This window comes from Lithobates pipiens, unplaced genomic scaffold (assembly GCF_037356315.1).
Source record: "Lithobates pipiens isolate NorthernLeopardFrog02 unplaced genomic scaffold, aLitPip1_a1.2 Scaffold_18, whole genome shotgun sequence".
NCBI lineage: Eukaryota > Metazoa > Chordata > Amphibia > Anura > Ranidae > Lithobates > Lithobates pipiens.
In genome coordinates this window covers 392,446,151-392,458,238 of record NW_027507758.1, presented here as the reverse complement: position 1 = coordinate 392,458,238, position 12,088 = coordinate 392,446,151, and the positions used below count along the sequence as shown (strand labels likewise).

General features: G+C 44.8%; 1 protein-coding gene across 1 annotated transcript in view; it reads right to left on the bottom strand.

The window, feature by feature from the left end:
• Positions 1-12,088, bottom strand: part of LOC143989392 (DNA primase large subunit-like) — a 226,666-nt gene that overhangs the window by 202,447 nt on the left and 12,131 nt on the right. The window contains exon 2 of the mRNA XM_077489511.1: positions 9,649-9,730. The gene's annotated coding sequence lies outside the window, so the exon portion shown is untranslated. The remainder of the gene's footprint in view (positions 1-9,648; positions 9,731-12,088) is intronic.

Sequence of the window (12,088 nt, the reverse complement as noted above, 5' to 3'; positions counted from 1 at the left end):
TTTAATAATTTGTGAATCCATAGGCTGTACATACTTTATTTAACATCTCAGTCATCCCCCTGTTTGACACATACGTTACTCCATGTGTCAATACTGCTGCGTACCTAAATAAAGATTTTGGTAATACCGGTTTCCCTTCAGGTGATGTGTAAATATCATCAATTATTGTGCAACCCTTTGTTTTCCAATATTGTTTTCCCCAGGGGGGGGCATTTTGCTGCATATCAGTAAGGACTGTATGATCTATCACTATGATTTCTCGTCATTATTTTATGTGCAGCTTCATCTGCCCTTTTATTTCCCTTTGAGATGGGGTCCGTATATTTTGTGTGTGCTTGACATTTACAGATTGCAAGCTTTTTTGGTAACTGTATTGCATCTAGGAGTTCTAAAATGAAGTCCGTATGTGAAATTGGTTTACCACTGGAGGTGACCATCCCCCTGTTTTTCCATTGTTGTGCAAAAACATCCACTGTTGAAAAGGCATATTGACTGTCAGTGTATATGGTTACAGATTTTCCTTCTGACAGTATACATGCTCTTGTCAGTGCTACAAGTTCTGCAACTTGTGCTGAATAATGTTTTGGTAGTGGCCCCGCTTCCAAAATCTCATCCTGTGTCACTACTGCATATCCTGTTGCATTTGTGCCATCTGGATTTTTCTTACTAGAACCATCAACAAAAAGTATCATGTCAGGGTTAGATAATGGTACATCTTTCAGATCACTTCGTGGCAGTACCTTTTCAGCGATGGCAACAGTGCAGTCATGTTTATACCCGTCAGTAGGAAGTGGTAGTAGTGTGGATGGTTTTAATGTAGTACACCTCTGTATTGTTAAGTGAGGTTGTGTCAAAGTATTGTCATACAGGAAAGGTGTCGTGCTGGGCTCAAATGTGATATTCTTTTGCTGTAACAGGATAACAAACACTGCATGTGGTACCTTTTCAGTTAGTAAAGTTGAATAAAGACACCAGTCCATCCGGTTCAGCCTGAGTGAGTGTCTAGCCTCTACCCCTGTACACCCACATCGTTCTCCACCCCCAAGGATCCAACGTCCCCATTCATATACCAGGGCCAAACCGGGACAGAAGCCAATCAACCCACCTGCATGTCTCCGGAGTGCGGGAGGAAACCAGAGCACCCGGAGGAAATCCACGCAGGCACAGGGAGTACATGCAAACTCCAGGCAGGCAGCGTCATGATTGGGATTCGAACCAGTGACCCCCTTCACTGCTAGGCGAGAGTGCTAACCACTACACCGCTGATGCTACCAGTGCTTGTACACAGGGTGGAAGTACTCTCGTTGCACTGTTTATTTCTGTAGAGTAATCCTTCCTCTATGAGACCCCTCTGGTTCTGCCTCAGCAGTGTACTCTTCTGCATCCTCCTCTCTTTCATCACCTTGCATAAGAACCTTTAATTTCACATTCTTTTTTGCTTTCGCTTTCAAATACTTCTCAGAATGCTTAGCATATTGTAAAACATCTAAAACTGATGCAGTTCGGTAAGTAACCATGTTTTAAACAATGTAATCCTTATGATCCTGTTTCAATCCATTTAAAAAAAGCAATCTTTAGCTGTTGCTAATATGCACTATACACATCTTCAGCTTCGGGGAGCCCGGAGAACACTCTAAAAATCTCTCGTAATTTATTTAGGTAGTCACTGACACTTTCTTTGTCTTCTTGTACTGTCATATATTTATTTTTATTTTTTTGCCAATCAGTCCGTTGTACCCATCTAAGCTGGCATCTGTTCAGTAGGGCAGTCAACCTGTTTCCTAAGTCTGGGCTTTCTGGAAGCAATGGATCCCCCCGTCCATGTGCATTTGCTGGGGCGCAGGGGTCCCAATCCCCCTTTACCGAAGCCCAATCTGACCCTAATACTCTCCTCAGGGCTCTCTCTACTTCCACCCCATTCATTTTATAACTGTTCCGTAATCCCTCTATGTTTTCAATGAATTCAGCTGGACCTAATTTTGGATGTTTTATGTGTTCTGTAGCCTTTTGTATATCACTGTCAGTCCATGGTCGAAAAACAGTCATAGTCAAGGGATATGGCTGGCCCAGTGCATCATTCTGTCCTCCCCTTGGGTTTGGGACCTCTATCAAGGGGTATTCCTCACCGTCCTCCACACCATACCTAATAGGAGGTTTACTTAGTCTCTTGGCTCCTGCTGGGGCACCTAGTACATGAGTTATGGCGTCAGTTAATGTTTCAAGGATCGATCTGTTCATCTCCAAGACTGAACTACTGTCTGGAGAGATTGAGGAAGTGGAATTGGGGTTTTGTTCAGAGGCGGTTCCTTTGACAGGGGTGGATGTCACAGGGAAGGTGTTACTCTGGGCAGTTACTTGCACCTGAGGGGGAGGACCATCATAGGGAGGTGGTCTCTGGGTACAGCAGATGAGATCATCCTCTTTGTCCACTAGGGGCAATTGGGCTTGGCATTTTTCCTTTGTTCTTCCTTCTACCCTAATTCTAGCATGCTGAAGCCAATATTCCGCCATTTTTAACCCATACCTTTTTTGAACTTTGGGTCCTGATATTTTAAGCTTATCCACAGGACCCCAAAATAGAACTTTCTTTCTTTTTAATTTTTTTTTTAGTATTCTGATTCAGAACTTAGCCTTTTGACTTATAAATGTACCCAAATATAAACAGCATTGCATCATTAACACTTCACAGTTGAAAGTCTATGAATTCTAAAAATAACTCCAATCCAATATAAATATTTACTTAGACTATTTTTCAAACTCTTTTTCCCACCAAAAGTCCTAATATTTTCACAGATGCACAAATTAACCTCTGTCAGGCAATCTGCATTTTCTTGTTTCTGAGAAACAGCTTCTTGACCTTCGTAGCAATGAAAAAAATCCTCAGCCTTTTTTTTTTCATTTCTTTTCACATTCATCAAGCCACCTGATAATTCTACAACATTCATTCTATTTACTCCAAAATGCCATCTACCTTCTTTTTCTTTTATGCTAAGTTTCAATATATACAATATAACCCTTCTGTATTGTCATAGCTAATCAAGGGTTAACTTTTACAACGTCTTGCAGGATCAGGAGAAATCCTTCCATGAGGGGAGGGGGAGGGGGAGAGAGTTCAGTGAATTTGCCTTCTTATCTGCTGAGAAATACCAGCACAAAAACCATGTCAATACAAGAGAAAAAAAAACATCAACAAAGATAAAGTAAACACACACAGAAGAAAATTAGCCTTGCGATCTTTGTAGATCACTTAACTAAACAGCGCTTAAAATAGTCAGGCAATAAACCTCTGACATTCGGTATACCTCAAATCTTTTTGTTATCTGTCCGGACAGCGGGCGACGTAATTTTTTACCTTAGACAACGTCCCCAAGTGTCTCTGTCTACGAGCACTGGATCATCTAGATATTATACGATCAATACCAATGTCGGCAATTACAACACATTAAACCAGAAGCAAGAGAAAGAGAAGAAAAGACTCAGAAAGAATAAAGAATAATTTAAATTATCTTACCTCTCAAACACCTGGACTGGATCACACAAGGTTCGGAAACAGACAGTGGAATTCAGATCTATGGCCCCCAGATCTATGCAAAACTCTGGTATGAAACTGGGCGTACGGCACTGCCTCGGGAGGAGGCCACCATGAGCCCCAAGACTTGCATGCAGAAGCGTAGCGACGACCACCTGCGGTTCAGGAATAGTTTCACTGCAGCTCAGAGTCTGCAGCTTGTCTGAAGGGAGAAATACTCTCGCTTCCATGGAGTCCAGCAGTAAGCCTAGGTACTCCAAATGCTGAGTCGGTATAAGCACCAACTTTTTTTAGGTTCAACAGCCACCCAAAATCTTGCAGGGTTTGCATGGTGACCGCCACATCCTCTAAATTCGAAGCAGAAGATGCTCCTAGGAGGAGATAGTCTTGGCAACCTACGATCGCGCGTTGTCGCAAAAACGCCAAATTGGAGCCAATACCCTGGTAAAGGACTCGGGGTGCTGATACCAAGCCAAAAAAGGGAGAGCCACAAACTGGTAGTGGGCTTCCCCAACTGCAAAATAGCAGAAACCTCTGATGCCGGAGGCATATCGGTATGTGCAGGTACGCATCTTGGATGTCCAAAGATGCCAGGCAGTCCCCTTGAGGGAGTGCAGCTACTACTGAGTGAACTGATTCCATTCTGAACCTCTGTACCGTCACAAAGCAATTGAGGACTTTTAGGTCCAAGATTGTAGTCCCCAAAAGAAGGGGTACGTCCAAAACAGATTGGAGTAGAACCCCTGGAATCTTTCCGACTCCGGAACAGGCGCTATCACCCCGCGACTTAGCAGGTCCCTTAACGCCACCATGAGGGCCTCCCGGCGAGCTGGGAGTAAGGGTATGCTGGAGGGGAAGAATCTGCTTGGTGGCCAAGAGGGAATCAGTTTGCAGACCCATTGGTCGGACAGCCGAGAGGCCCGCCGGGCTGCAAACTCCCGAAGGCGACCCCCCACCCATGTGACGGGCGAGGGCAAAACGGCAGCACTTTTGCTCGCAGGCTTATTAGGCTTGCGGTTCCAGGGACGCTTTTGTCCCTCAAAGGTTATCCTGTCGGGCTGGGGGCATTTAGCTGAAGCCCCGGGCCCTTGCCTACAGGGTGGCTCCTTAGTCTTCCTGGTCTGTGGGAGTAAGGTACTCTTCCCACCTGTGGCATTCTTAATGATGTCATCCAACGAGGCTCCAAAGAGCCGCTCACCAAGGAAGGGTAGATACGTCAGGGCTTTTTCAGATGCCTGGTACGTGGACCAGCATTTTAGCCAAATCAGGTGCCTCAGCACCACTGCTGACACTGAAGCTCTGGATAACAGGGAGGGTATCCAGGGCTGCATCACAAACGTACTTAAGGCCTTGAACTAACTGGTCTGCTAGTTCCACGCAGACAGAAGCCTGTTGCTCCCCCAATTCGTGGTGCAAAATTTTTTCCCACTCAGTAAGTGTCTGTGACACAAGTGCCGAGGCCAGTACTGGTCGCATTTCTGACTCCACAATCGTAAACAAGGAACGGCCCACTGCCTCGGCCTTCCTGTTCGTGGGGTCCTTAAATGCAGGAGTACCCTCTACCGGGATCTTTATTTAACCTGGATACTGGTGGGTCCACGACCAGAAGAGCCGACCATTTTTTTTTAAGAAGGCTCTCCTCAAAGGGGTAACGCACTGCACTTTTTGGGACCGAAAAGGTCCGTTGCGGTCTTCCCCATTCCTTGTATATGAACTTAATCGAAATAAGTCAGATACGGAAAGACCTTAGGTGTACGGGCTGGCTTACGTGACCCAAAAGGGACCGCTACCTAAGCAGAGGGATCTGCTGCATCATGCACAGCTGTAATAATTGCTCCAACTAGCGATTTGTTGCAGACCCGGACGAGGACTCATCTTCACTGTCTGATCGGTCCTGGTCAGTGTCATCTGAAACAACAGAGCAGGGGCCACTTTTTACCACCTTTGCACCCCAGCACCACCTCCATCCTGGCAACGAACGTATCAAGGACCACCGACAAAGCATCCAAAGGCACTGCACTGTTTGCAGACAAGCTGGTTGCAATTGTTGGGAGTTCGGGGGGAAGAAACACCAGTTTCTGAAGCCATGCTGACCCACACTGTCTGCCACCTGTGGGGACTTACGACAGGTTGTCCTACCCTCCTAGCTGCTGCAGGCTGAGGGGCCCCCACCGTAGGACTCACCACCCTGACCGAGTTCTGCGTCATTCAGCTACTAGTGCCAGCTCCCAAGTGTTCTGAGTGAAAGACCACGCTGTTCTGAGCCTCAGGGACAAGAGCTGAGCATAAAACCCGTGCTGGGTTACAACAAAATGGCTGCCGGGCATCCAGTATAAAAGGACATCACAGGGAAAATGGCCGCTGAACTACAGTAAAATGGTTCCTGACCATGCGTCCCACTGAGTCACACCAAACATGGCCGACAAACAACTGTACACAGAGAAGGACAGTGAAAAAAAAAAAATAAAAAAAATGGCGGTAGAACATCGCTATGGCGATCAGCATGTGCAGACCTCCAGACACCCAGCGGGGAGCCCACAGACACAGCCACCCATCCAAGGTGAGAGCCCCCCTGGCTAAGAGAGGGAGGAGAGGGACCCCCCGAATCGACCTCCCAGGCAACGCTCAGCTGCTCAACCCCGCCGAGACAGGGAGAGCTGTACTTACCATCAGGGCGAGCTGGGTACATTCCATCACAGACCCACTCCCGAAGAGTACGGGGTGGCTGCTGGCCATGGCACACTGTGACTCAGACATCAGTAGCCTGGTCATGTGTGTGCCCTGGAGAGTTGCGCTCACCGACCGCCCCTGGAGCCTGAGGGGCATGTCGTGGCCAACCCAGCTTGTAGCTATTGTCTGCACACGCTTGATGGCCAGGCTGGGAAGACTACAAGGATAAGAGTATCCAGCCTGTCACCTAGCCGGCTGTTGATAGCAGATCACAGGATCTCAAATCTTGCGCAAGAGGCAAACTTCTGCAAAAAAGATCCCAGGACCGACGGTCCCGCGGGGTTCCTAGGTCCATCACCTTCACTAGGCAGAAAAAAAACTGAAGCTGCAGGAAGCAGGCTGGGGGGTTGTTACTGAAGGGACCGCCCCTTGGGTGGAACTAGAAAGTTCTGCTTTTGCACATGTGTAACATGTTCTGCCTAGTCCTCTCCTGAAGGTGGCATAACAACCCTATGGTCAAGAATACTGGAGATGTGTCAGTCAGTGAACGAAAGAAAACCTTATTGGATGTTACACCTTGTCTGTGTACAAAACCTCATTTAAGTGATGATGTACAGGGAAGGATTTTAAATGCTGTGGTGGAAACCATGATCCAAATCCTACCCATCTCCAGGTGGACTTGGGAAACCGCAACTTAAAATACAACCTCAATTCCAAAAAAGTTGGGACAATGTGTAAAATTGACATAAAAACACAAAATGCAATGATTTGCAAATCTCATAAAGCCATGTTTTATTCAGAATAGAAAACATAAAATGTTTAAAAAACCATTTGATGCATTGTATATTTTCTACTGTGATAACCCACTTGATTACTGGACACTTATACCCCCTTCCTGCCCAGGCCAATTTTTAGCTTTCAGCGCTGTCGCACTTTGAATGATAAATTGCACGATCATGCAACACTGTATCCAAACAAAATTTTTATCATTTTTTTTCACAGAAATAGAGATTTATTTTGGTAGCACTTAATCACCACTGGGCTTTACAATTTTTGCTGAATAAAAAAACTAAAATTGAGGGGGGGGAAGGAAAAAAAAAAAAAAACACATTTTTTTCATAGTTGGTTATAACATTTTGCAAACAGGTAATTTTTCTCCTTCACTGATGTGCCCTGATGAGGTGGTACCGATGAGGCGGCATGGATGGTAAATTGGAATAATGCATCCAAGCTACTACCTCCTGTGCAATGCCTGATGGGCCTCAAGAACACAGCACTCAGACCTGTAAAGTCTCTGTAAACCTCCATATAATCCATGTGCAACCAATTACAACTAATCACGGAAGTAAATGGTTGCTGAGATTAGCCCTTTACTCCGATCTGTGATCAGCCAAATCCAAAAGTACACGATCTCAGAGCGTGCGAGCAGCACGATTACGGGAGGACATCTATGGATGCCCTCCCAGGACTGGAAGCCCCCGCTGTAGCAGTCTTTTGGCTATAGCTAGGGAGTAGGGTGGTTAAAATATAGGCTTGTGAGATTTGGAAATCATTGCATTCTGTTTTTATGTCGATTGTACTTACATCACCAATTCCAAAAAAGTTGGAATGCTGTGTACAAACAACTTATGCAGGAAAAACTCAAAGGCCCTTTTAGGTCTGAGAGAAACCCTATCTTCCTCGTCCTCCACTGATTGCTCCTCTGGCAAGTATGCAGCGATGGTAGATGAGAATTCCTCCCTTGTCACAAAGGAACTGGGGGAGGTTGTTCCGGAGGTAGTGGAGACACCAGATAGGTGGAGGGAGAGATATGGAACAAACTTATGACCATGATGATGCATGAGGGGGCTGAGTCCAGGTTCCTAACTACCTGGAAAAAAAAAAAAACACCTAAACCCCAACATCCCCTCCTCTCTTCCATCGAGGTAGGCTCTGCTGAATATATGCAATTTTAGGTCCTTGCTGGACACAGCGGTCCCAGCTGAGAGGGCATTGTGCCAGGAAATGCTAGTGCACTGAATACCCCAGAAGATTGCCCAATCCAAACCTGCCAATGCATCACCACCCCCACAAGGTGCGCGCGCATGCATATGGCCTCTAATACTTACTGCAATCAATAGTCAAGAAGGAAAGCTCTGCTATGAACCTTACTTGCACCATAAAGATCTGCTGCGATCCGTCAACCCACCTGGTAGACCCTGCTGTGGCCTTCTGTCCTAAGCAAACAGCTGCCAGGAGTTCCAATATGACTACTGCCAGGGCACTCCACCCGTCACATGCAGCTCAGCCAGTTGGAGTGAATGCAGAGAACTCTCTCCGCCTCCTGCATTTGGTGCCCTGGGTCCATTTCGACTGGCAACCTTTGAGGCCCTGCATCTAGGTACTATTCTTCTGAGTGTTGACAAGGTGTAAAGCTATGGATCTGCAAAGAGCCAGTCTCCCAATCCCCAAGATGGAACAGTTGAGAACTCCAGCTATTTTTGTGCAGACAGTTGCACAGATGTGACCATAGTCTTTAGACACTAGCAAAAAACAAAAACAAAAACAAAACAAAAAAACACTGAAGCCCTACCTAACAGGGAGGGCTTATGCTTGTGGGAGGACTTCCTTTTTTTTCCAGTGTCCAATCACCTGAAGATGGCAGCACAATCCTATTGACAAGATGATGATGCTCTGTGTCCCCTGATGTATTGTGGGGTCTGGACCGATTCTTTACTGTACAACTAGCCACATTTATATCCTCCAACTACCGTGACCTCTCACTGTCTGCAACCCAGGTGATAAAAATCTACTAAAAAAAAAGGAGCACCAATCCTAAGGGGCCAAAACTTTACCATCAATAACAATATCAAATTATTACAGATAGTTGCTGCTGTGGACACCAGAAAGACTGGTGAACTACATACACCAAAAAACAACCCACAAAAAAGGCACAATAAGCTTCCTGCAATCAAATATAAAAGGCACGTCTGAATAGATGTACATTTTCAAGCTGGAGGCCTTGAAACATTGCCTCGGCAGCAGGGGACCGTTTGCTCAAATCTGTGTGCAGACATTATGGTTTGCCTCCCCACTTGTGTAATTGAGCCACACACTCGGCAATCTATCAGGACTTACTCACTTCACAACTATACTGCCAACCGAGGGAGACACTATGATTTTTATAGGTGTCTTGGATGTGCAGTTACAGTTGTTCATTTGACTGGATATTAATTTAATTTGTATCTTGATTTATCAAGGGCGAAGTCTGTGTTATTTCCTTACTAGCTACACAGATTATGAAGCTGCTACTCTGAATTCCATTCCAGTGATCCTTGCATGGACTCTACAGACTTGATGTTCTGTTTTTATATCCCGTTGGTATTAAAAAGGTACATCTATTTAGAGAAGGTTTAATTGCAGGTAGCTTAGAATAAAAAATGACTACAAGCAATGCAAATCAAACAAACCTGATTTCACACCATCTGTATTGAAATGTGCTGGTCCTGGAAGAACTTCACTGTTTTTTGTCTCGATACCTTTGGTTTCCAACTACATCAAAAAGAAAAAAAACATTTTTTTTTAATAAAAACCACAATCTTTAAAAAAGGTAAAACTAGAATGCAGAATATAAATGAGAATACTACTTGCAAAGAGGTTAATGGTACATTCTATCTGCAAGAGATGCGCCTCTTGATTCAAATATTATTTGCATCAGAGGCAGTAAATAAAATCATAAAAAGTGATTACACTCCTGTTTCAACAATGTAGTCAGTTGTTTTAGTAGAAAGTCAGCCATAGCTACCTCCATGACATGTTGGAATCCAGGGTTGTGTAAGAGCCAGAAGGCTGTAGTAGAAAATTCCATTACGCTAGATACAAGTTACTTGTCTACAAACACAAGGCAAAATGTTTGGAGAGCACATTTAGGTTTTAAAGAGGAAGTAAACTCTCCCACTCTGATGCTTCTTTTCATTTAGTCCATTATAATAAGTCATTATCAGACTATAGCCACTGTAATCCAGCCCAAATCGCATATTACTTACTGTTTAAAGAAACTTTAAAAAACTTGTTTCCAGGGGTTAGGCAGTGCCATCTTAAGTATTGTTTTCTGAGTCCACAGTGGAGTGTATTTCCACCCTTACATTGAGCACTTTCTGTACTGTTAACCAAGCCTCCTCCTCAGTCCAAAGTTTCTATGGCAACCCTGCTTCCCTGTTCATAGCTGACGTGTTTATTTCATAGTATTCACTTATGCCTATGTCTAATGTTTCCCTTTGTCAGACTTCTCAGCTTCAGCTGATAAGACTGCAGTAATGGCCAATATTTAGACTATGTGAGGTCACATGGTGTGTAGGAGGAAGCTCTGAGTGATTAGCAGAGTTCAGTGCTGTGCCGTAGGAAGTCCTGATAACAGATAGAGTGTGCCTCAAATCAGGGGAGATCTGGGCATGCTCAGTGACTTCATTCTACAGAACAAGGATTACAACAATACTAAGCAAGTAAGGAGATATCTACAAGCAGTGTTCACTAGGGTTTTTTATGCTGATTTACATGAGACAAAGTTGTGGGGAAGGGTTTACAACCACTTTAAACAAAGGACTCTGGAGTGACAGGACACCGGGGGGATGACGTAGGGACGTTCTGCAAGGGGGAGGGGCTCTGAGGAGGCTGCCGGAGAGGGCGTGCGGAAGTGAAAGTGCGGGACAGCCGGAGGGTGAGAGGCTTTGGCAGACCCGCTGAACTGAAGTATTTATTGCTAAAAACATCGTTCGAGACCTCTCCGGCACCCGTCCACCAGCTGGCCAAGCGAACAGGCATTGCCGACGAGGACCTTCTGTCTCTCGCTCTTCACCCCCGCTCTCCCCCCCTCCCATTATACCTCCTCCGCACAGGATCTCAGTGGAATGCTGGAAGGATATATGTGACAAGCACGGAACATTGAGGCAGAAAACAAGCCAGCACACAGAGGAACAACGCTCACACTCAGATAAGTCCAGCTGATATCTCGTAACTCACTCTGGTTAATCTGTTTAGGTCTCCGGCAGACTGTCAGACTGTGATTTATTAATTTAGTGCCGTTCAAAAGTAAAGGAAGGAGACGGTTTGAAGTATAATAGCCTGGAACATCACTAAGAAGGCTTTACAGATGGACTTTTAAATGTGACTGTTTATTTGTAGTCACTGGGCTGGTGAGATTGGCAGCCGCAGAGGGATTTCTCGTTTGAAAGTTGTTCTGTACTACCCTAATTGTCTGCAAAGTAGCACATGCCACTGATGGTCAAAGCTATTTGAGTGGTTACAGGCTAAGGAAGGGGAAGGGGAGCATGAGAAACTATCTGTGAAACCCTTCTATTGGCTGTGAAAACCTTCTTCTCCTTCCTAGTTGCCTGAAAACAGTCACTATAGAGATGTTTAAAAAGAGGCTATTAGGCTGAAGTAATTTTGATATACTGAGGAAACAGACACGTGTAGTAGTGTCTGTGCAATTTTCATTAGCTTATATAAGAACCATCACTACATGAATTATAAATATACATGAATTATTTAATTTATCCAATGGTCTGCTGACACGACAGTAACAGAAAAGGAACCATACAAATGATAGAACAGCTTGGAAATTTTTTTTTTTTTTTGATTCTCAGTAGTAAGCAATAGATCATCTACAGAGATCGCCAGCATAAACGCACCTGACATCAAACTCGACATCAAACTCCAGAAGAAGCATGACTAATTGTACAATGGTTATGAGCGGCTGGGGGTATTAGGCATGGTGCAATAGAGGGGAAAATCCCTTCTGCTGATATTTTAGAGTATGATAAAGTATACCTAACTGACTGACTTGTCTGAGGAAATAACTGGCTGTAATCATTACATATGACATAATCGTCTAGAAATCCTATGGTGCGA